General features: G+C 43.1%; 13 non-coding genes across 13 annotated transcripts; all 13 read right to left on the bottom strand.

Annotated features, from left to right (window-relative positions):
- Window positions 1-1,360: 1,360 nt before the first annotated feature.
- Window positions 1,361-1,433, bottom strand: trnak-uuu (transfer RNA lysine (anticodon UUU)). The gene has a single exon. It is a non-coding gene; the product is annotated as a tRNA-Lys (tRNA).
- Window positions 1,434-2,378: 945 nt separating this feature from the next.
- trnas-aga (transfer RNA serine (anticodon AGA)) lies at window positions 2,379-2,460 on the bottom strand. Its single transcript has one exon. It is a non-coding gene; the product is annotated as a tRNA-Ser (tRNA).
- Window positions 2,461-2,582: 122 nt separating this feature from the next.
- On the bottom strand, window positions 2,583-2,655 carry trnak-uuu (transfer RNA lysine (anticodon UUU)). Its single transcript has one exon. It is a non-coding gene; the product is annotated as a tRNA-Lys (tRNA).
- A 650-nt stretch (window positions 2,656-3,305) lies between these two features.
- On the bottom strand, window positions 3,306-3,377 carry trnah-gug (transfer RNA histidin (anticodon GUG)). The gene has a single exon. It is a non-coding gene; the product is annotated as a tRNA-His (tRNA).
- Window positions 3,378-3,600: 223 nt separating this feature from the next.
- trnas-aga (transfer RNA serine (anticodon AGA)) lies at window positions 3,601-3,681 on the bottom strand. The gene has a single exon. It is a non-coding gene; the product is annotated as a tRNA-Ser (tRNA).
- Window positions 3,682-6,096: 2,415 nt separating this feature from the next.
- On the bottom strand, window positions 6,097-6,168 carry trnah-gug (transfer RNA histidin (anticodon GUG)). The gene has a single exon. It is a non-coding gene; the product is annotated as a tRNA-His (tRNA).
- A 428-nt stretch (window positions 6,169-6,596) lies between these two features.
- On the bottom strand, window positions 6,597-6,669 carry trnak-uuu (transfer RNA lysine (anticodon UUU)). The gene has a single exon. It is a non-coding gene; the product is annotated as a tRNA-Lys (tRNA).
- A 2,046-nt stretch (window positions 6,670-8,715) lies between these two features.
- Window positions 8,716-8,787, bottom strand: trnah-gug (transfer RNA histidin (anticodon GUG)). Its single transcript has one exon. It is a non-coding gene; the product is annotated as a tRNA-His (tRNA).
- Window positions 8,788-9,011: 224 nt separating this feature from the next.
- Window positions 9,012-9,093, bottom strand: trnas-aga (transfer RNA serine (anticodon AGA)). The gene has a single exon. It is a non-coding gene; the product is annotated as a tRNA-Ser (tRNA).
- Window positions 9,094-9,215: 122 nt separating this feature from the next.
- Window positions 9,216-9,288, bottom strand: trnak-uuu (transfer RNA lysine (anticodon UUU)). Its single transcript has one exon. It is a non-coding gene; the product is annotated as a tRNA-Lys (tRNA).
- Window positions 9,289-18,257: 8,969 nt separating this feature from the next.
- On the bottom strand, window positions 18,258-18,329 carry trnah-gug (transfer RNA histidin (anticodon GUG)). Its single transcript has one exon. It is a non-coding gene; the product is annotated as a tRNA-His (tRNA).
- Window positions 18,330-18,542: 213 nt separating this feature from the next.
- Window positions 18,543-18,624, bottom strand: trnas-aga (transfer RNA serine (anticodon AGA)). The gene has a single exon. It is a non-coding gene; the product is annotated as a tRNA-Ser (tRNA).
- Window positions 18,625-18,746: 122 nt separating this feature from the next.
- trnak-uuu (transfer RNA lysine (anticodon UUU)) lies at window positions 18,747-18,819 on the bottom strand. Its single transcript has one exon. It is a non-coding gene; the product is annotated as a tRNA-Lys (tRNA).
- Between the last annotated feature and the right edge of the window lie 5,469 nt (window positions 18,820-24,288).

The following is a 24,288-nucleotide window of genomic DNA, read 5'->3' as shown; positions in this document are numbered from 1 at the left end:
TTGGCCTGGTGGAAAAGACGACCAACCCTGAGAGTGCGATGGTGGAACTGATGGCGGTTGGCCTGGTGGAAAAGACGACCAACCCTGAGAGTGCGATGGTGGAACTGATGGCGGTTGGCCTGGTGGAAAAGACGACCAACCCTGAGAGTGCGATGGTGGAACTGATGGCGGTTGGCCTGGTGGAAAAGACGACCAACCCTGAGAGTGCGATGGTGGAAAAGACAAATCAGAATTCCCAGGCCAGACATGCCACCCAGGAAAGTACTGGGCCCCAGGCCAGTCTGTGCCAGATGGAGATGTGTCTACAAGCCCAGTGTCTGTGTGTGTAATAGAAGACACTGCAGTTCCAGTTCGTGCACATTTACGTTGGCGTATAACTGCCTCACCCTCCCGATTTTCAGGCTCCTGGAACTCAATGGCAACATGTCCATGTTCAACAGGTGCAGATGGGAGTTCTCTAGGCTTTGGCAGTGGCTCCTTTGCCAAACCAACAGGCTGGGGAAGCTCCACTCCTTGTAGCAAGGTGTCCCGGTCAGTTCTTTTCTGTCTGTCGAGAAGCCTGGGAAAGAATAACAGACATTTTTAGCTTTACCCACAGTACATTTACAAAACATCTCTACTGATTTGTTTTTATAAACTATGTACACTAAACTATTCAAAAACTATCCATCACTTGGATACTTCAGCATTAAAGGAACACGCCGACTTTTTGGGACTTTAGCTTATTCACCGTATCTCCGAAGCACTGCTACTTCTGTGGAGTGATTTACTCCAACTCTGAGCAAACTCTCTGCTCCTCACCAGTTCTCAGGTGCTGCGAGTAAATCACTCCGTCCAAGTAGCAGTGCTTCACCTTCTGAGAATATACTTCCCAGTATGTATATGGTTAGAAGAAGCCTGCGTCTCATATGGCCTTGTTATTTGTACACACTGTTGCTATACAAATCACAACATGTAAATAGGAAAATGTTGATGTTATTTTGTCACTTATTGGGAGCAGTATGCTAGATGGAGCCATTTGCCCCGCTGTTCGGAACTGTTAGGACCCGCTGTTCGGAACTGTTAGGACGTAATTTAGGATTGTTAGGACCTGTGTTAGGAATTGTTAGGACTTATTTAGATTGTGTTAGGAATTGTTAGGACTTATTTAGATTGTGTTAGGACTTGTGTTAGGACTTGTAACAAATGGTTAGGAATAGTTAGGCTGTCCATTCGCCGGAGGGTACGGCCACGACTACAAGCTGGCTGAAAGGGGCATGTCGTTTGTGCATTGGTGCCTTGCAGCGTCGCTGCCGGAGGCCAGTGTAGATCAGCAAGAACTCAACAACAAAACGTACCGCTCCACAAAAAGACGCTCGTTCGCCCGAACAGGGACTTGAACCCTGGACCCTCAGATTAAAAGTCTGATGCTCTACCGACTGAGCTATCCGGGCTCTTGCTCGAGAAGTGTGCGTGCTGCGTCGGAACGCACAGCAAAATGAATCGTATTGGCGCAGAAAAAAGAGTGTCCTCCAATGCATTGCGTTTCCTTCTTCGAAGATTCAGAATGGCCGTCAAAACGTCTGCTATGTCAAAATATATTTGCAAATTAGTGGGAATGCAGCCTAGTACATGATGATAATAGTAATTAATGGAAAATAATGCTAGGAAAAAGAACAAAAACTCACTGCTACTTGTCTGGAAAGCCTCTTCACACGCTTCAATGCTGTTGACTTGCCGCGCTCTTATCGTTATTGTAAACTTGTGTCAAAGGCGCAGTTGTTTGTAGCAAATAGCAAGCCCGCAGCACTCTAGGTAACAGCCAGCGAGTGTACTGACACCTAGCGATTAGAAAATATACACGCACCATATTCTCTCTGAAGCAAGATTCTTCCGAAATAAATAGGAGCATTTCGTTTTCAGTCTTTTCTCTAAGGGTTCAAACCTGAGAGCTCGTGCTTTCAAAGAAGGTCCCAGTTTCAATTCACTCGAACATCCAGAGCACAACAAGGGCACGCGCCGTGCACAAAAAGAGTAGTCTGAAAGACGGGGTGAGGACAGGTGGCGACATGGAGCTCAATTTCAATGGCACCCAGAAAATCTTGCCGTGACCCGGATTCGAACCGGGGTTGCTGCGGCCACAACGCAGAGTTCTAACCACTATACGTTCACGGCGAACTACCAGTCTACCTGACGTGTCCTTGAATACAAAGGGGCCTTGTCATCTTTAGCTTGCAGACAAAACTGTTTCTTACCAACATAACTCTTTTCAAGGGTAATCCTGTAACAGTGACTCTGGAGAAGAAGTCACTGAAAAGAAAAGGATTCTGTTTTTCCTTTTATAAAGTTTAAGCTAGGCCTCCAGAAGGTTACAAACTAAAGCAGGCTCATGCTGTCAACGTAGTCGGTAGGATTCGAACCTGCGCGGGGAGACCCCAATGGATTTCTAGTCCATCACCTTAACCACTCGGCCACGACTACAAGCTGGCTGAAAGGGGCACGTCGTTTGTGGATTGGTGCCTTGCAGCGTCGCTGCCCGAGGCCAGTGTAGATCAGCAAGAACTCAACAACAAAACGTACCGCTCCACAAAAAGACGCTCGTTCGCCCGAACAGGGACTTGAACCCTGGACCCTCAGATTAAAAGTCTGATGCTCTACCGACTGAGCTACCCGGGCTCTTGCTCAAGAAGCGTGCGTGCTGCGTTGGAACGCACAGCAAAATGAATCGTATTGGCGCAGAAAAAAGAGTGTCCTCCAATGCATTGCGTTTCCTTCTTCGAAGATTCAGAATGGCCGTCAAAACGTCTGCTATGTCAAAATATATTTGCAAATTAGTGGGAATGCAGCCTATTAGACTGATGATAATAATAATTAAAGGAAAATAATGCTAGGAAAAAGAACAAATACTCACTGCTACTTGTCTGGAAAGCCTCTTCACACGCTTCAATGCTGTTGACTTGCCGTGCTCCTATCGTTATTGTAAACTTGTGTCAAAGGCGCAGTTGTTTGTAGCAAATAGCAAGCCCGCGGCACTCTAGGTAACAGCCAGCGAGTGTACTGACACCTAGCGATTAGAAAATATACACGCACCATATTCTCTCTGAAGCAAGATTCTTCCGAAATAAATAGGAGCATTTCGTTTTCAGTCTTTTCTCTAAGGGTTCGAACCTGAGAGCTCGTGCTTTCAAAGAAGGTCCCAGTTTCAATTCACTCGAACATCCAGAGCACATCAAGGGCACGCGCCGTGCACAAAAAGAGTAGTCTGAAAGACGGGGTGAGGACAGGTGGCGACATGGAGCTCAATTTCAATGGCACCCAGAAAATCTTGCCGTGACCCGGATTCGAACCGGGGTTGCTGCGGCCACAACGCAGAGTACTAACCACTATACGATCACGGCGAGCTACAGGTCTACCCGACGGGTCCCTGAATACAAAGGGGCCTTGTCATCTTTAGCTTGCAGAGAAAACTGTTTCTTACCAACATAACTCTTTTCAAGGGTAATCCTGTAACAGAGACTCTGGAGAAGAAGTCACTGAAAGAAAAGGATTCTTTTTTTCCTTTTATAAAGTTTAAGCTAGGCCTCCAGAAGGGTACACACTAAAGCAGGCTCATGCTGTCAACGTAGTCGGCAGGATTCGACCTGTGCGGGGAGACCCCAATGGATTTCTAGTCCATCGCCTTAACCACTCGGCCACGACTACAAGCTGGCTGAAAGGGGCACGTCGTTTGTGGATTGGTGCCTTGCAGCGTCGCTGCCCGAGGCCAGTGTAGATCAGCAAGAACTCAACAACAAAACGTACCGCTCCACAAAAAGACCGCTCCCCTATGCTCCTATCGTTATTGTAAACTTGTGTCAAAGGCGCAGTTGTTTGTAGCCAGTGGCGCAAAAAGTGGGTATGCGCTATATGCGGCGCATAGGGGCGCCGCATCATGAGGGCGCCAAAGCGATGGTTACATTTTTTTTTATTTTTTATAAGTTATATACATTTATATAAAATTTATACAAGTTAAATATAAAAAAAGTTATATAAATTTTAGAGGACTAACAGGCTAGAGTAGGCGTCGGTGCCCTCATAATATTCCATCATTGAATTTATTTTGACATAGAAGGGTATCGCGAGCGGGCGGGGGCGCGCGCGTGAGCGCTGAGGAGCAGCACAGGAGTGCGTTATCGTTGAAACTCGAAAAAGATGAATGAAGCAAAAAAGCGGTCGGGGGCTAAACATAGAAAAAGAAGGAGGTTAAAGGAGATGGCATGTCAAGGGATGCGACAGGAGCTAAATAAGTGGATGGTGAAATGCAACAGGTATGTGATTTTTGTGCTTGGAGGAGGCTTGCAAATATTCATGTTAACAGACTAACGTTTGCTAACTCTGGGAATGTAGCAGCCAGAGCTAGCTAGTTTAGAATATGCAAAACCGAGGTTGATGAGCTGAAAACTAAAAAATATAAGGTAACATGTACAATAAATGACAAGAATCTGGAAAACAACTAATGCAATATCTCTGGTTTACCATGGAATCATGCGTAGATTTGCTACCAAGCTTGGAGGCTTGCAAATATTAATGTTAACAGCAAGTGTTTGCTAACTTAATGCAAAATAATATTGCTGATATCTACATTTAGATTTTGGTTAAACCTTATGGTACCAATCCCATGCATGACATATCTCAATTTTATTAAAGTAAAATAACAACTGGAAAATATAAGGTAGCATGCACAATAAATGACTAGAAGCTGGAAAACATGACTTATGCAATAAGGCTGGTTTATCATGGAAACAAATAGATTTTGTTTTACCATTCATGTATGTTCATGTTAGCTGTGCTATCAGACATACAAGCTATAGTTACATCTGCTGGGTGACATGGAAGCTGTATTTAGGGTCACATCTCTCTCTCTCTTTAAAGATCTGTGCTATATAATATGTATGATCAAGTGGCAACGCAGAGTACTAACCACTATACGATCACGGCGAACTACCAGTCTACCTGACGTGTCCTTGAATACAATGGGGCCTTGTCATCTTTAGCTTGCAGAGAAAACTGTTTCTTACCAACATAACTCTTTTCAAGGGTAATCCTGTAACAGTGACTCTGGAGAAGAAGTCACTGAAAAGAAAAGGATTCTGTTTTTCCTTTTATAAAGTTTAAGCTAGGCCTCCAGAAGGTTACAAACTAAAGCAGGCGCATGCTGTCAACGTAGTCGGTAGGATTCGAACCTGCGCAGGGAGAGCCAAATGGATTTCTAGTCCATCGCCTTAACCACTCGGCCACAACTACAAGCTGGCTGAAAGGGGCACGTCGTTTGTGGATTGGTGCCTTGCAGCGTCGCTGCCCGAGGCCAGTGTAGATCAGCAAGAACTCAACAACAAAACGTACCGCTCCACAAAAAGACGCTCGTTCGCCCAAACAGGGACTTGAACCCTGGACCCTCAGATTAAAAGTCTGATTCTCTACCGACTGAGCTATCCGGGCTCTTGCCCGAGAAGCGTGCGTGCTGTGTCGGAACGCACAGCAAAATGAATCGTATTGGCGCAGAAAAAAGAGTGTCCTCCAATGCATTGCGTTTCCTTCTTCGAAGATTCAGAATGGCCGTCAAAACGTCTGCTATGTCAAAATATATTTGCAAATTAGTGGGAATGCAGCCTATTAGACTGATGATAATAGTAATTAAAGGAAAATAATGCTAGGAAAAAGAACAAAAACTCACTGCTACTTGTCTGGAAAGCCTCTTCACACGCTTCAATGCTGTTGACTTGCCGCGCTCTTATCGTTATTGTAAACTTGTGTCAAAGGCGCAGTTGTTCGTAGCAAATAGCAAGCCCGCGGCACTCTAGGTAACAGCCAGCGAGTGTACTGACACCTAGCGATTAGAAAATATACACGCACCATATTCTCTCTGAAGCAAGATTCTTCCCACATAAATAGGAGCATTTCGTTTTCAGTCTTTTCTCTAAGGGTTCGAACCTGAGAGCTTGTGCTTTCAAAGAAGGTCCCAGTTTCAATTCACTCGAACATCCAGAGCACATCAAGGGCACGCGCCGTGCACAAAAAGAGTAGTCTGAAGGACAGGTGGCGACATGGAGCTCAATTTCAATGGCACCCAGAAAACCTTGCCGTGACCCGGATTCGAACCGGGGTTGCTGCGGCCACAACACAGAGTACTAACCACTATACGATCACAGCGAACTACCAGTCTACCTGACGTGTCCTTGAATACAATGGGGCCTTGTCATCTTTAGCTTGCAGACAAAACTGTTTCTTACCAACATAACTCTTTTCAAGGGCAATCCTGTAACAGTGACTCTGGAGAAGAAGTCACTGAAAAGAAGAGGATTCTGTTTTTCCTTTTATAAAGTTTAAGCTAGGCCTCCAGAAGGTTACAAACTAAAGCAGGCGCATGCTGTCAACGTAGTCGGTAGGATTCGAACCTGCGTGGGGAGAGCCAAATGGATTTCTAGTCCATCGCCTTAACCACTCGGCCACAACTACAAGCTGGCTGAAAGGGGCACGTCGTTTGTGGATTGGTGCCTTGCAGCGTCGCTACCCGAGGCCAGTGTAGATCAGCAAGAACTCAACAACAAAACGTACCGCTCCACAAAAAGACGCTCGTTCGCCCGAACAGGGACTTGAACCCTGGACCCTCAGATTAAAAGTCTGATGCTCTACCGACTGAGCTATCCGGGCTCAGTCAGTAGAGCATCAGCAAGAACTCAACAACAAAACGTACCGCTCCACAAAAAGAGGCTCATTCACCCGAACAGGGACTTGAACTCTGGACCCTCAGATTAAAAGTCTGATGCTCTACCGACTGAGCTATCCGGGCTCTTGCTCGAGAAGCGTGCGTGCTGCGTGGGAACGCACAGCAAAATGAATCGTATTGGCGCAGAAAAAAGAGTGTCCTCCAATGCTTTGCGTTTCCTTCTTCGAAGATTCAGAATGGCCGTCAAAACGTCTGCTATGTCAAAATATATTTGCTATTTAGTGGGAATGCAGCCTAGTAGACTGATGATAATAGTAATTAAAGGAAAATAATGCTAGGAAAAAGAACAAATACTCACTGCTACTTGTCTGGAAAGCCTCTTCACACGCTTCAATGCTGTTGACTTGCCGTGCTCCTATCGTTATTGTAAACTTGTGTAAAAAGGCGCAGTTGTTTGTAGCCAGTGGCGCAAAAAGTGGGTATGCGCTATATGCGGCGCATAGGGGCGCCGCATCATGAGGGCGCCAAAGCGATGGTTAAATTTTTTTTAATTTTTTATAAGTTATATACATTTATATAAAATGTATACAAGTTAAATATAAAAAAAGTTATATACATTTTAGAGGACTAACAGGCTAGAGTAGGCGTCGGTGCCCTCATAATATTCCATCATTGAATTTATTTTGACATAGAAGGGTATCGCGAGCGGGCGGGGGCGCGCGCGTGAGCGCTGAGGAGCAGCACAGGAGTGCGTTATCGTTGAAACTCGAAAAAGATGAATGAAGCAAAAAAGCGGTCGGGGGCTAAAAATAGAAAAAGAAGGAGGTTAAAGGAGATGGCATGTCAAGGGATGCGACAGCAGCTAAATAAGTGGATGGTGAAATGCAACAGTTATGTGATGTTTGTGCTTGGAGGAGGCTTGCAAATATTCATGTTAACAGACTAACGTTTGCTAACTCTGGGAATGTAGCAGCCAGAGCTAGCTAGTTTAGAATATGCAAAACCGAGGTTGATGAGCTGAAAACTAAAAAATATAAGGTAGCATGTACAATAAATGACAAGAATCTGGAAAACAACTAATGCAATATCTCTGGTTTACCATGGAATCATGCGTAGATTTGCTACCAAGCTTGGAGGCTTGCAAATATTAATGTTAACAGCAAGTGTTTGCTAACTTAATGCAAAATAATATTGCTGATATCTACATTTAGATTTTGGTTAAACCTTATGGTACCAATCCCATGCATGACATATCTCAATTTTATTAAAGTAAAATAACAACTGGAAAATATAAGGTAGCATGCACAATAAATGACTAGAAGCTGGAAAACATGACTTATGTAATAAGGCTGGTTTATCATGGAAACAAATAGATTTTGTTTTACCATTCATGTATGTTCATGTTAGCTGAGCTATCAGACATACAAGCTATAGTTACATCTGCTGGGTGACATGGAAGCTGTATTTTGGGTCACATCTCTCTCTCTCTTTAAAGATCTGTGCTATATAATATGTATGATCAAGTGGCAAACAGCAACGAGGCTTTTGTTGACCACTTGGACAAAATCTGTTTCTGTTTTTTGTTTTTTTGTTCACTGACATAATTTATGTCATCATTGTTGTCATTGTCACAAGTACAGGGATTTGCAAAGAAAAAAAGAACATTTTCTGGGATAAGGAAGATTTGATGGATGATCATTTTGACACAAATGACAGCTAATAGCAAGCCCGCGGCACTCTAGGTAACAGCCAGCGAGTGTACTGACACCTAGCGAATAGAAAATATACACGCACCATATTCTCTCTGAAGCAAGATTCTTCCGAAATAAATAGGAGCGTTTCGTTTTCAATCTTTTCTCTAAGGGTTCGAACCTGAGAGCTTGTGCTTTCAAAGAAGGTCCCAGTTTCAATTCACTCGAACATCCAGAGCACATCAAGGGCACGCGCCGTGCACAAAAAGAGAAGTCTGAAGGACGGGGTGAGGAGAGGTGGTGACATGGAGCTCAATTTCAATGGCATCCAGAAAATCTTGCCGTGACCCGGATTCGAACCGGGGTTGCTGCGGCCACAACGCAGAGTACTAACCACTATACGATCACGGCGAGCTACCAGTCTACCTGACGTGTTCTTGAATACAAAGGGGCCCTGTCATCTTTAGCTTGCAGACAAAACTGTTTCTTACCAACATAACTCTTTTCAAGGGCAATCCTGTAACAGTGACTCTGGAGAAGAAGTCACTGAAAAGAAAAGGATTCTGTTTTTCCTTTTATAAAGTTTAAGCTAGGCCTCCAGAAGGTTACAAACTAAAGCAGGCGCATGCTGTCAACGTAGTCGGTAGGATTCGAACCTGTGCGGGGAGACCCCAATGGATTTCTAGTCCATCGCCTTAACCACTCGGCCACGACTACAAGCTGGCTGAAAGGGGCATGTCGTTTGTGGATTGCTGCCTTGCAGCGTCGCTGTCGGAGGCCAGTGTAGATCAGCAAGAACTCAACAACAAAACGTACCGCTCCACAAAAAGACGCTCGTTCACCCGAACAGGGACTTGAACCCTGGACCCTCAGATTAAAAGTCTGATGCTCTACCGACTGAGCTATCCGGGCTCTTGCTCGAGAAGTGTGCGTGCTGCGTCGGAACGCACAGCAAAATGAATCGTATTGGCGCAGAAAAAAGAGTGTCCTCCAATGCTTTGCGTTTCCTTCTTCGAAGATTCAGAATGGCCGTCAAAACGTCTGCTATGTCAAAATATATTTGCTAATTAGTGGGAATGCAGCCTAGTAGACTGATGATAATAGTAATTAAAGGAAAATAATGCTAGGAAAAAGAACAAATACTCACTGCTACTTGTCTGGAAAGCCTCTTCACACGCTTCAATGCTGTTGACTTGCCGCGCTCCTATCGTTATGGTAAACTTGTGTCAAAGGCGCAGTTGTTTGTAGCCAGTGGCGCAAAAAGTGGGTATGCGCTATATGCGGCGCATAGGGGCGCCGCATCATGAGGGCGCCAAAGCGATGGTTAAATTTTTTTTTATTTTTTATAAGTTATATACATTTATATAAAATTTATACAAGTTAAATATAAAAAAAGTTATATAAATTTTAGAGGACTAACAGGCTAGAGTAGCCTGTTAATATTCGGTGCCCTCATAATATTCCATCATTGAATTTATTTTGACATAGAAGGGTATCGCGAGCGGGCGGGGGCGCGCGCGTGAGCGCTGAGGAGCAGCACAGGAGTGCGTTATCGTTGAAACTCGAAAAAGATGAATGAAGCAAAAAAGCGGTCGGGGGTTAAAAATAGAAAAAGAAGGAGGTTAAAGGAGATGGCATGTCAAGGGATGCGACAGCAGCTAAATAAGTGGATGGTGAAATGCAACAGGTATGTGATGTTTGTGCTTGGAGGAGGCTTGCAAATATTCATGTTAACAGACTAACGTTTGCTAACTCTGGGAATGTAGCAGCCAGAGCTAGCTAGTTTAGAATTTGCAAAACCGAGGTTGATGAGCTGAAAACTAAAAAATATAAGGTAGTGTTGTGGAAATTTTAATATTCATTTATCCCAAACAGGTATCATAAGAGAAAGAACCTATTCAATGTATAAAAGTATATGTGTGTACGTGCTTGTGCGTGACGTTTCAGGAACATATGGGACAGGACCTCTGACCTTAGGGACGGTCAGATTTGGCCAGTTTATTTCAGTACCAGTTTGTGTCTTTAAGTAGCAGTAAGGACCTTATCTGAGTGGGTGAAAGGTACAGCGGGTGAGGAGGAACCTTGAAAACAGTATAAAGGCTGTCTCATATCTTCCATTTGTGTGTCACTCTCTTGCACAGCGTAACTTCTGTGTACTAGACTGAACCTATTCTTGCAAGAATAAATACTTTTCTTTTTATTAATTTGACTCTGAGTGTCTCTTACGCAGTGATGATGTTTAACAGAATTTTTGCCACAACAATTTTGGTGTCAGAGTGGGTTTCCTTGGAAGTGCCTTCTGGACCTGAGAGCGGACGGTGTTTGGCCACCTGGACTGAGCAGTTCCAGCTCTACCTCGTAAGCTTGAGAGAGAGGGGCCGACCGCTATCGGGTCCGGGAGGGGCTCCACTGGAATCAAAAGAAAGCGAACCCGTGGCAACCAACATATCTCTGGTAAGAGACGTCTAAAATATTTTCTTTTGGGGAAAAGTATTTTGTTTCGGGTATGAAATGTGAGTGAACCATATTGGCTGAGGGCTGTTTCTGTGGTACGTAATCTGAGATTAATTGAGATCTATATATAGATCAAGAGGTTTCAAACAGATACGAGAGGAAATTATCTGAGATTAATTGAGGTCTGTAACAGATCAAGAGATTTCAAACAGATAGGTAACCTGAAAATGAGTTGTTCCGCCACGGAGCAAATTGTTTTTAGGTACTGAGGCTAATTAGGGGGAACCAGAACAGTTTTTGGTAAACCTTAATTAGGAGGGCACTAATAGTGCAACCCGACCGATTTGGGTTAAAAGAAAAAATCGGGTCTGTTGGGGACGCCTAACAGATCAAGAAAACGCGCGTTGAAGAGAAATCCACAGAGAACAGAGAAGCAGCCAATATGGGGAAGTCTCAAGGTAAGCATGCAAATTTTGATACACCGGTTTTTCTATCAAATGAGAAAATTATGGGGGAAAATTTATGTTTTAGATATTGAAAAAACTGAGAAAATACCATGATTTCCCCAGGGAGGGAACACTGAGCACAACTAGACTGAAAGTAGTGCGAGAATCAGTTGAACAGGGCAGTGAGAAACAAAAAAGGTAGTTATGGCTGTGTTCAACATGTGTAAGCAATGTGGACAAACAATGGATTGTTGTCTTAAAGGGGCAGATAAAAAGGAACTGTCGAGAGAAATAAAGTTTTTACTTCTTCATCCAGTAAATGGATGCATGACATTAGATGTCTAGAGAACTTAAATTTATATGATAAGGATTGAAGTTTCAAGCAGCAATAAGGCTGTCTGTGTGAAATAGGGGATTGTTATCAAAACAAGGGAAAGATTGGAAATTCAAGTGTCACTATGACGGGTGAGAGACTTGATGGAAGAAGGAAGTGAAAAAAAAACAAAAAAAAAACAAGAAGGTTGGTGTGTGAGATATGTTTGTGTGGGGATTGTGCAACCAATCATGTACTGGTTAGATAATGAAGGAACTGGCATGTAGAGAAAAGAAAGAATTAGCATGTAGAACAGAGGATGCAGAAGGAACTGGCATGTAGGGAAAGATGGAAGAAATATAGTAGAAAACTATATGTGATGAAAATAAAATGTCTGACAGAATTTATGGAAGTCAAATTAACTGTTTAAATGGTATGAAAAATGAGTTTCAGAATAAAAATAAGGCATTGAGTATGATTAACGGGGATTAATGTGATATAAAGATAAGGAATGTTTCATTAAGCAAAATGGGGAAAAGTTCTATATTTTAATGGTAAAATAATGATTGAAATTAGGTTTAGTTTTAGTTTGATAACCATTGTGTTTTGAACCTAGGGTCCAGCTATGCTGGGGGTACAGAAACAGGGTTTGCTTATTCACCTCGGTTTCCGGATGTTATATAAAATACTTGTTCTGTAATTAGGGTTGTTGATGATAATACCAAATTAGTAAAATGTAAAGACAACTTTGACAAAAAATTCTGGAAATCAATAATGTATAATGGTGGATATTTGTTGATATTAAGTCATTGAAGCAAAAGATATTGTCTGTTTTATAAATGAAATTATGGGTCAGGATAATTTCCTTGGACAAGTATGACTAAAGTTAAACGAAAACTTTGTGAAAACAACTTAGAATATTTTGAGCATTTCGATGCAGCTTATTAAAATTAATGTGCGGCCAATGATAATGATGAAGATTATGATTTGGCTATTGTGATTAAATCCGCCACTGGTGGACTGTAAAAGTATACAGAGAACTGCTTAATCAGTGGCTCTGTTTACATTCCTGAATGGGACACACACTGCTTCAAGGGTGTGCAGTAAGTTGGAGCCGTTTGCAAGCTCACAGTGATCAAACTATAGTCAAGGACAGGTGTCTGATGCTGTAGTTGAGGCTGACACATGAACCCACTAGATGACAGAGAGTGTCTTGATTGTGGTCAGCAGGACAATTTAACACGTAACTGTAAATGCCCACCGAGAAGGTGTAAAAAAACAAAGTGTAATATAGTGACACATTTCTGGTAATAATGTGGGTTTGAAAGTAGATCAGTGTTTATATAACGATATTAAAGTTTTCGCCTGAGAAAGAGTAAGAGATAAAAACAAGGTCAAGAGATTGAAGTATTAAAGTGAATCCTTTTAAAGAAAAGATCTATAATAGTAATTTTTAAAAGTGAATTGATGAATACAGGTTGATGTAAAATTAATGACTCCAACAAATGTGAGTAGCAAAATATATCAAAGTAACTAACAGGATGATTGTGTTGTAATTAAACATTTAAAAAAGGATTTTAGAGTATATAGAGAGACTAATCTCACAGATGATTTACAATAACTGCAAAAGTATCACAAGCAGAGAGTGCTTGCCTCGTCAAAAAGTAAATCCTAATTGAGATTGAGAAATGTGAAACGTTATTGAGAACTAGAATAATTATTTTTATGTAGAAACAAATAAGCAGAAGTAGTAGGCTACCGAATTAACAGTTGCTAAATGTAAAATGTGTTGAAAGGCATCTGATTAAACAAACAGCTTGAAAAGTTGACCATGAAAGAGCTAGAAGCTGATGTTTTGCTTTCAAAAGATAAGTCTGCTATTGGCTGTAATGAAACAGTTCGCTTATCTAAATCTGATGTGTGCTGTGGCTGAAAGTGCCAGTGCGACAGAGACTCAATCTGAGTGGAAATTTGTAATGTCTAGATTCCCTGACGTGGGCAAAAGACAACTGTAAAACTATGTTTATTTGAAAACACATGTAATTTCTGGCAAAGATGCCTTAAGCTGGGCTAGAGTTAAAATATGGTAGATAAAGTCTGATGTTAAAAGTTTTATGAAAATGCAGTGTACCAGTCCTGAATGCCTCAGAGTCTCTCTCTGATTCAATGTCAGCTAAAAGCTGTTATCTGAGCCTGTGTCATAAGTAAAGCACAGTGTTTAAGTTGAAAATCATAGACATGGAGAGGTTAAAAGAAATCATTGCCGTTCAGAGGGCAATTTGTATTTGTAAATGGATTTAAGTAAAACTGAATGACTTTAAAGAAGTCTTTAAAATAATAATACAGACCTTAAACGATAGAGGTGACATTTTGATTAGCGTATTTTAGGACCAGTAACAACTTTGTCTCATTTAGTCTCCACCATTCAGGACCGATGGCTCCGGCTACAGATGAAGTACACTGAATGTACGGTTGTGATCTAAATTCACTGAGTATAGTCTAAGTAGCTAGGTTGCTGCTTTTAAGATAGTTAATGGATTTAAGTGATTAAATACTGTTGTTATTAACCTGTCTCCCTGTGAACACTATTAGGCAATCGGAATGGCTCTGGTGACTCTTGAACGTGCCTTCCCTAAGCTCCAGAAAACAGCTGAGTTCTGTTGAAGAAAACTGATTGTATTGGGAAAGAGCGGTCACCAGTGTGTACGAGTGGCTACTCAATGACGGGATGATCTTCCTGGCCAGGGGACAGCCCAACGCAGGGGGTCACGAAACATTGGGCAACTCCGGATGGAGGTTGTTATTTGTGAGAAAGGTATGAGAGTTGAGCGCTGATTACTGGAGGCCACAGGGGTCAGCAGAGCATTGAGAGGTGAGATGGGCTGTGAGGTTAAAATTAACTTTACGGCAGTCTGACCCAGAAATGTGAGTTCCTCTATAGCACTCACCAGAAACCGCATTGATTGTATGGCTTGTTTTTCATTGTGACAAGTGTCTGCAACTATGCCAGGGGACGACACCCTGAAGAGAAGAAAATTAAAGATAAATGATTAGCGGGAGTGGACTTTCAAAAGCCAGCTGATTCCATGAGGTGATTGCCATTATTTGCTGCGGAGACAGTAACAAAACTTAATTATATGAGGGACATGATGTTGGTTGCCATATGGGCAAGTAAAATGTATAGAAGAGTTAATTTTGAGCTAATATGTTTATAACATAGTTTTAACTCCTGAAGGTCGTTAGGCATGGTGGTGGCTAAAGATGAAGACAGGCTTTTGTAGATTTGAGAAAAGTCTGGATAATAAAGCTGAATGGTAAAAGGTTAATGTAATACATTTAATATTACATTTTGTCTAAATTACAGTCTTAGGAGGCTGTTGAAAAGATTATTTGTTTATAGTGAGAGAGGCTGCTTGAGTGGAGGAAGGGATGGTAACTGTGTCTGTCTTTTTGTTATCGGCCTGCTAAAGAACAAAATAGTGATAATGAACCAAAACAACCCAGCTGACTTTTCTAAGAAATTGATCATGAACAGACATGCTTTGTAACTGGTTAAGAGACCATGTAAAATTAGGTAAAAGCTACAGTAAAATGTGAAGTTTAAAATCTTAATTAAAATTTAAATCTTTTTAGAGATGATATAATGAAAAGCGAACATTAAAAATGAACAGTTAAAATATGTGTCTAATATGAGTGTGTGTGATGGTGACTGCACTCTATGTCTTGTATGTGTTAGTTTGGGGTACGAATACTGTGTCTGAATAGTGTGTATATTGTGTCATTAACCTCTGGAATGAGGGTTTTATCATTACAGATGGGTTAAGGCAAATGACAAGTTTTAAGGAAGCTAATAGTTTTGAGTCAATCTGATGACAAGATGATGCAGAAAATGGGACGAGCTTTAAATGGATTAGTTATCCAGCTCTGTCTGCTACTGGTAATTATGAATCAATCTATGGATTAAAAGCATTTATGTAAATTGGATTTGTGAAGTTGTAGAGAGATGTCCATCATGGGTTGAGATAAACTAAAATGTTATAGATTTGCAGGCAATAACAAAGTGACATATTGGCTAAGTCAATATCAAATTATCCAGAGAGTCCTACACATTTATGAATATTGTGAACAAAAGGGGGAAAATGTTGTTTGACTGACATTGACCAAGTCTGTACAGCACGACCTGACCTGACAGAAACAATTGAAACAGAATTTTCAGAAACAATGTTTGTAGATGACGGGATTAAGAGACCAAACAACAGGCCTGAAAAGCAGGATACACTGTAAGACTGAGGGCCGTTGCCCTCCAAATTCTCTGATAAGAAGATGTGTTTGTGGCTTTAAGTCATATTTTTGTTTCAGAGGCAGAGAAAGATGTCTGGAGGAATTTTGGCTTTGGGACAACGTTTGGGTTAGTGTTGATGGCAAACTTTATCCAAACACCATTATGTTAGATTGATGCACGAGATGATTCATGCATCAAAAGGGGGGATGGTAACAATTTTGATAACAATTGACAAAATTTGGTTTATTAAGGGACGGTATATGTTGGGAGGACAAGGGGCTTAATAGGGTAAAAGCCTGGCAAGAAGCCATTCTTCTCCCTAACAAAATTGCTGTCTGTAAGTGTGCCGCACACGCTGATAACAAAATTGCAGGACTGTTTCAACAGGAGACGCCAGGGCAGATGCAGCAGCGAAGGCCGTGGCAGCACAGCAGACAAAAGAAACTACGTGTACTTTACTATCTGAAAATAACCTCGACATTTGTTTTTCTTTACAGAGCATGCAGACTTTTGATGCAGGGCAGAATGTGCCCAATAAAATAATGGTTATGGATGAATTTGACTAACTATCCTGGCCTAGATTGTTATTGTGGCAGAAAGAAACAAGGCCACACCTGCGCAGCGCTTAACTTAAGATTTTCCTTTTGCAGAATGTCAGGAAGGATTGCAGAAAACAGAACTAATTCTGTTCCAAATGTATAAATATTGTGTTGTGGACATGAGCAAAGTGGGTTGAGTGTTTTTCAGGGTAAAAGGACCCCGAGTGCTATTAAGTGAGCAAGAAATTATCCGGAGATAATGTTTCAGGTTGTTGATTCCACAGATCACACCAAAGGGGACGAGCGGCAAGACAAGCGGTCACTAACAAAACTTAAGGTCTCCATTCACAGGTGAAAGCAGTGATACTCTTCTGATGAAGAGTATAAGTGATGATATGACTTAAAATTTGTTCTATTATTTTTATTATTATGATTGGGTAATCTGAATGATAAAAAGGGGGGAATTGTTGTGGAAATTTTAATATTCATTGATCCCAAACAGGTATCATAAGAGAAAGAACCTATTCAATGTATAAAAGTATATGTGTGTACGTGCTTGTGCGTGACGTTTCAGGAACATATGGGACAGGACCTCTGACCTTAGGGACGGTCAGATTTGGCCAGTTTATTTCAGTACCAGTTTGTGTCTTTAAGTAGCAGTAAGGACCTTATCTGAGTGGGTGAAAGGTACAGCGGGTGAGGAGGAACCTTGAAAACAGTATAAAGGCTGTCTCATATCTTCCTGTTGTGTGTCACTCTCTTGCACAGCGTAACTTCTGTGTACTAGACTGAACCTATTCTTGCAAGAATAAATACTTTTCTTTTTATTAATTTGACTCTGAGTGTCTCTTACGCAGTGATGATGTTTAACAGAATTTTTGCCACAACAGTAGCATGTACAATAAATGACAAGAATCTGGAAAACAACTAATGCAATATCTCTGGTTTACCATGGAATCATGCGTAGATTTGCTACCAAGCTTGGAGGCTTGCAAATATTAATGTTAACAGCAAGTGTTTGCTAACTTAATGCAAAATAATATTGCTGATATCTACATTTAGATTTTGGTTAAACCTTATGGTACCAATCCCATGCATGACATATCTCAATTTTATTAAAGTAAAATAACAACTGGAAAATATAAGGTAGCATGCACAATAAATGACTAGAAGCTGGAAAACATGACTTATGTAATAAGGCTGGTTTATCATGGAAACAAATAGATTTTGTTTTACCATTCATGTATGTTCATGTTAGCTGTGCTATCAGACATACAAGCTATAGTTACATCTGCTGGGTGACATGGAAGCTGTATTTTGGGTCACATCTCTCTCTCTCTTTAAAGATCTGTGCTATATAATATGTATGATCAAGTGGCAAACAGCAACGAGGCTTTTGTTGACCACTTGGACAAAATCTGTTTCTGTTTTTTTTTTTTTTATATTTATTATATTTTTTTTATATTTTTGTTATACACACACACATATATATGATATGTGTGTGTGTATTGGGGGGGCGCCAAAATTGTTGCTGCATACCCCTCTAACACTGGGTAGTTGCGCCCCTGTTTGTAGCAAATAGCAAGCCCGCGGCACTCTAGGTAACAGCCAGCGAGTGTACTGACACCTAGCGATTAGAAAATATACACGCACCATATTCTCTCTGAAGCAATATTCTTCCGAAATAAATAGGAGCGTTTCGTTTTCAATCTTTTCTCTAAGGGTTCGAACCTGAGAGCTCGTGCTTTCAAAGAAGGTCCCAGTTTCAATTCACTCGAACATCCAGAGCACATCAAGGGCACGCGCCGTGCACAAAAAGTGCAATTTCAATGGCACCCAGAAAATCTTGCCGTGACCCGGATTCGAACCGGGGTTGCTGCGGCCACAACGCAGAGTACTAACCACTATACGATCACGGCGAGCTACCAGTCTACCTGACGTGTCCTTGAATACAGAATCTTTAGCTTGCAGACAAAACTGTTTCTTACCAACATAACTCTTTTCAAGGGTAATCCTGTAACAGTGACTCTGGAGAAGAAGTCACTGAAAAGAAAAGGATTCTGTTTTTCCTTTTATAAAGTTTAAGCTAGGCCTCCAGAAGGTTACAAACTAAAGCAGGCGCATGCTGTCAACGTAGTCGGTAGGATTCGAACCTGCGCGGGGAGACCCCAATGGATTTCTAGTCCATCGCCTTAACCACTCGGCCACGACTACAAGCTGGCTGAAAGGGGCATGTCGTTTGTCGATTGGTGCCTTGTAGCGTCGCTGCTGGAGGCCAGTGTAGATCAGCAAGAACTCAACAACAAAACGTACCGCTCCACAAAAAGACGCTCGTTCGCCCGAACAGGGACTTGAACCCTGGACCCTCAGATTAAAAGTCTGATGCTCTACCGACTGAGCTATCCGGGCTCTTGCTCGAGAAGTGTGCGTGCTGTGTCGGAACGCACAGCAAAATGAATCGTATTGGCGCAGAAAAAAGAGTGTCCTCCAATGCATTGCGTTTCCTTCTTCGAAGATTCAGAATGGCCGTCAAAACGTCTGCTATGTCAAAATATATTTGCAAATTAGTGGGAATGCAGCCTAGTAGACGGATGATAATAGTAATTAAAGGAAAATAATTCTAGGAAAAAGAACAAAAACTCACTGCTACTTGTCTGGAAAGCCTCTTCACACGCTTCAATGCTGTTGACTTGCCGCGCTCCTATCGTTATTGTAAACTTGTGTCAAAGGCGCAGTTGTTTGTAGCAAATAGCAAGCCCGCGGCACTCTAGGTAACAGCCAGCGAGTGTACTGACACCTAGCGATTAGAAAATATACACGCACCATATTCTCTCTGAAGCAAGATTCTTCCGAAATAAATAGGAGCGTTTCGTTTTCAGTCTTTTCTCTTAAGGATTCGAACCTGAGAGCTCGTGCTTTCAAAGAAGGTCCCAGTTTCAATTCACTCGAACATCCAGAGCACATCAAGGGCATGCGCCGTGCACAAATAGAGAAGTCTGAAGGACGGGTGGTGACATGGAGCTCAATTTCAATGGCACCCAGAACATCTTGCCGTGATCCGGATTCGAACCGGGGTTGCTGCGGCCACAACACAGAGTACTAACCACTATACGATCACGGCGAGCTACAGGTCTACCCGACGTGTCCCTGAATACAAAGGGGCCTTGTCATCTTTAGCTTGCAGACAAAACTGTTTCTTACCAACATAACTCTTTTCAAGGGTAATCCTGTAACAGTGACTTTTTTTCCTTTTATAAAGTTTAAGCTAGGCCTCCAGAAGGTTAATAACTAAAGCAGGCGCATGCTGTCAACGTAGTCGGTAGTCGTAGTAGTCAACGTACACTCTTCCTCCAGTCATCCAGGGTCAGTCCTGAGGCTGGACAGTACCACCGCCCCTTCAGCTGGGTGTGTCCAGTTCTTTTATTTTTGTCCTGGCCACACCCCTTGCAGGTGTAGTGGTAACTTTCTTTTGTCAGTCTCTTCCGTGGCGGTTCCCCCCTTGACGCTAGGTCCTCATCCTCCTGGGCAGCTTTATTCAGCCTCCAGGCACGTTGCCTTGGCTGGGATGGAAGGCACTCTGGAGGAGCTTGCTGCAATGGAGGAGCATGGGTATATGGAGGAGCATGCAGATATGGAGGCGCATGCGGTATGGAGGAGTATGGGTAAATGGAGGAGCATGGGTAAATGGAGGAGCATGGGTAAATGGAGGAGCATGGGTAAATGGAGGAGAATACGGAAATGGAGGAGCATGCAGAAATGGAGGAGCTTGCTGGAATGGAGGAGCATGCAGAAATGGAGGAGCTTGCTGGAATGGAGGAGCTGGCCCAAATTGTGGAGGGAACTGGGGAGGTGGAGATGGCGGAGAGAACACAGGCTTACTTGCTGCTAGAGTGCGCTGGCGGGGGAAAGCTTCCCCCTCGTGGTTTTCAGGCTCCTCAAATGTCATCGCTTCATGTGCATGTTGCACAGGGGCAGCTGGAAGTGTGTTCATTGCAGGACAAACATTAATTATTTTATACATGTAAGCCTATCCTCCCTCTCTAAGGTTATTACATACTTTCTAACAAGCATGCAGGTGGAGGTTTTTCTTGAGGTTAAATCTTTATATACTGTCTTGACTGTATGGGAAAGGTAAATGAAATAACACATACCATGAAGAGACTGTGGTGTTGTTAACCGGCACCAGAACCAGGTTTGTCTGGTCCAGGACAACCCTGCTGTCCTCCAGCAGCTGTCTGATGTGGCTGTAGACGCTGACAATGGACTGAGGGATGGGCATGGTTTTCCCCTTTGTGTCCTTTGGCCTGTTGCGTGACTGCTCAAACTCTTTGGCAAGTCTGAGGCAAACACACTCACTGACCCTGTATACTTCGGGGTCCTGGCTGCTTGGCCGTGAGTCATGTTTTGTCTGTGGGAGAGAAGGATGATATGATCTGGACTGTGAACAAGGATGTAAAGTGATGAACCACCAAGTTACAATGTCAATAGGGATTGCAATAAAATAATTTACACTTAATAAATTCTTTTCACAGTGACACGTGCTGTCTCTTAATCAATGATTTGTATTGAACCAAAATGATAGCAAATTGTGGTCAAGCACCTCTCTGCCGCCTGCTGTCCAGGAGCAGAGCCACTCGGCTTCCTGGGTGCTCTCCACGGTCCTCCTGACGCACATGCTTTTTTCCTTAGCCTTCTGGGTGTACCTGAACGGTGAAAGAGACATCCATATGCTTCATTCATTCCATGGAATTTATGTTTAATTTTGGTGTACAAAATAATTACTATTTTGTACTTTGAAGGTTTCTTGTCCATGGCATGGAGAGCTGTGTACAGGTGGACTATGTCCGCCTCCTCCTTGGCTGACAAGGCGGTGATGGTACGATTCAAGCCAACTAAGTAGGCTGCAAGGGCATCAACTGCCTCCCATCCCACAACGCCCCTCGAGTCACATTGGCTGGTCTGAAAAGTGATAAGTGAAGAAAAAAAACAAGCAAATAAATGTAAACTCTTGTTTCTAATATGTGAGTAATGCTGATTTTACATTCATGTATGTTATTAAAATGTAACCACATTAACTGCAGTTAAATATTGTGTTTTTGAGTAAGGTGTTACAGAAAGTGTTATTGACCTCTGTGACGAGGGGTCCGGGTTCAGTGTCACCCGCCACAGCACTTGGGGGATCACCAGCCCCTATCTCCGCTGACTGGCAGACAATGTCAAGCATGCTGATGGTGTCATCTGGCTCATCCTCCTCCTCAAGCACCTACGAGGGGATTTCAGAGACCTGCAATGGAGCCAGCAGGTCACCTCTGTTGGTCTGGGCCAATAAATATTCCACTGCCATGCGCTCGCCTGTAACCAGTATAAAACACAAAGATGAAGAAAGCACATACATACACACATCCATCTCCTACATGAATAGCACAATCTTCGCACCCAAGAAATGCATGTCCTCTGAGTAGGGGGGTGCCTAAGAAAAAGAGGAGGAGGGCATGTAATACTCTGGTCAACCAGTGTTGCTCTGAGATCTCTCTTACCAGTAGGTTTTCCGGGTGGGGTGATCTCTGGCACCAGAGCACAACCATGGACACGCTGGCTTAAGTTATTAAGGTGGGACATCAAGCGAACATCAAAGCTTCTTAGGGTTGAGGCCCCCTCCACATCTACTGCCTCCTTGGCCCGGCCCATGTTCCATCTTGATGCCCCCTCCAGCATGTACATTTGCATGTGTACAGCATTGCACTGCCAGCCTAAGAAACAAAATACTCTGTTTTTTATTGTTCATTATTATCAACCATTATTGTAAAGTGAATACATATGAATACCCGACAGTGGAAATTGTGTTATTTTGAATAATTACAACACATAACAGAAAATAACATTTAAAAAATACATACAATACAGTATGTCTTGATGCAAATGTACCTGGAATAAAAGCACACTGATGTCGGTGAAAACTCTCCAGGGAGGAGGACCCCCTACCACACCTAAGGATGTCCAGCTCTTTGCCGCCCTTCTGGAGTGTCCGCACCTTTGTGTACAGTGCAACACCTGCAGGGTCTTGGAGGCACTCCAGGTGCTTCTTCTGCACTTACCACACATGGCGCATGCTGTCATGGCTCACCAGACGCAGCCCTGTGGTGTCTGTCAGCTCCCACACTGATTCCAGCAGCCCTGAAATCATGCTCCTTATCTCCTCTACTCCACGCGTCCTCCTCCTGCAGTGTCTCTTTAGTTCCCCTGGGCTGATGGTGGCCACGAGCTGTTCTTCAGTGGGAGCATGTCCGCTGTGGCTGCTCTTCCACTCCGCTCTCTTGGCGTCCTTCAGGCGTTGCACATCCTCCTGGTCCCATTCAAAAATGCAGGAGGAAAGCTTGGCACAAAAGGTGCCATAGAGAGGGTGGTGTTCTGTAGTGAGCCCGCAGTTAAAGCGTCTCATGAAATGGAAGCTGTCTAAGCGCACTGCAGACTTCCATGGGTGAAAGAGCTTAGCCACTGAAGACACACCTCTGAAAAACAACCATTCTTAATAACATAGACCACAACACCTGTACTTACACCATGATTAAGTAAACTCTGTGTGTGTGTGTGTGTGTGTGTGTGTGTGTGTGTGAGAGAGAGAGAGAGAGAGAGAGACAGAGAGTGTGTGTGTGTGTGTGAGAGAGAGAGAGAGAGAGAGAGAGAGAGAGAGAGTGAGTGAGAGTGAGAGAGTGAGTGAGAGTGAGAGAGAGTGAGTGAGAGAGAGAGAGTGAGAGAGAGAGAGTGAGTGAGAGAGAGTGAGTGAGTGTGAGAGTGAGTGAGTGAGTGAGTGAGTGAGTGAGTGAGTGAGTGAGTGAGTGAGTGAGTGAGTGAGAGTGAGTGAGAGAGTGAGAAAGTTTTTCACCCACCTGACTGGCTGCAGCAATCCCGGTCGACATAGATGACCTCAGGTTCAGCTTGGCCCGCATTCTTGTACCGAGTGACGATGCCTTGGCACAACTCTTCCAACCCTGCACCTTCACCCGTCGTCAGAACAGAGTTCAACACCTGGCCAAACTCATTGCCGATGTTTGACATCCATGCAGCACTGTCCCCGCTCCCGCCAGCCAGCTTTTTGGTGATCTTTAAAACAAACACAAGCAATGTCCAATTTCCAATTTCCTGTTTTGTTGTAATTATACATGTTCTATTTGATATACTTTTTTACTGTTGAAACCCTAACCTTCTTTGTTGAATCCATTTTAAGAATTCTACCATAGGTAGAAGTGATCACTCCCTTCATCTCATCCACATGGCTGAGGATTTCGTTGGAGTGGACCGTCTCGAACCATTGAGCAAGTGGAAGGGGCCTGAAGGGTGGTGGAGGAAGATATACAGCTGCAGAGGGGACGAAGGTAGCCATCTTCATGTGATGCTCACAGTCTGAGAGGTAGCGGATAGTCTGCCGTGCCCACTCTTTGCTGTGCGCTTCCTCTATTGCAGACTGGAGGTAGGAGGAACTGTTACCACTGGTCCTTGGCTTCAGGAAAGTCATACATTTCCTGTCCAGAGCCAGCTGTGTTGTGAGGGCAGCGGGGAACAGGCTCCTGTGTGCCACATCCACCTGAGAGAGTATATCCTGGCTCCATGGACAGACTGGCTGAGAGCACTTGCTGCAACGTGGATAGTCCCCTCCCACTAGGTAGTAGCGGCTATCTACATCAATCACCTCCCTGACCTTTCTGTAGATCCCTGAGCTGTTCATTTTACGGGAACATTGTGGGCATTTTAAAGGAATCCCCCACATCCTCATTGGTGCCCAGATGAACATCCTCTGCCGGTAGTACCACCCAGGCTCAGGAGGAGATGGTTTGGGCTCCAGTGAGGGGTGAAACCAGCAGGCTTGGATTTTTGGTGTCA

This window comes from Siphateles boraxobius, unplaced genomic scaffold (genome assembly GCF_051911475.1).
Source record: "Siphateles boraxobius isolate OS27281-9 unplaced genomic scaffold, OSU_SipBor_1 6, whole genome shotgun sequence".
NCBI classification, from domain to species: Eukaryota; Metazoa; Chordata; class Actinopteri; order Cypriniformes; family Leuciscidae; genus Siphateles; species Siphateles boraxobius.
Note: the sequence above shows the minus strand (reverse complement) of the source record. Positions and strands in the feature narration are given on the sequence as shown.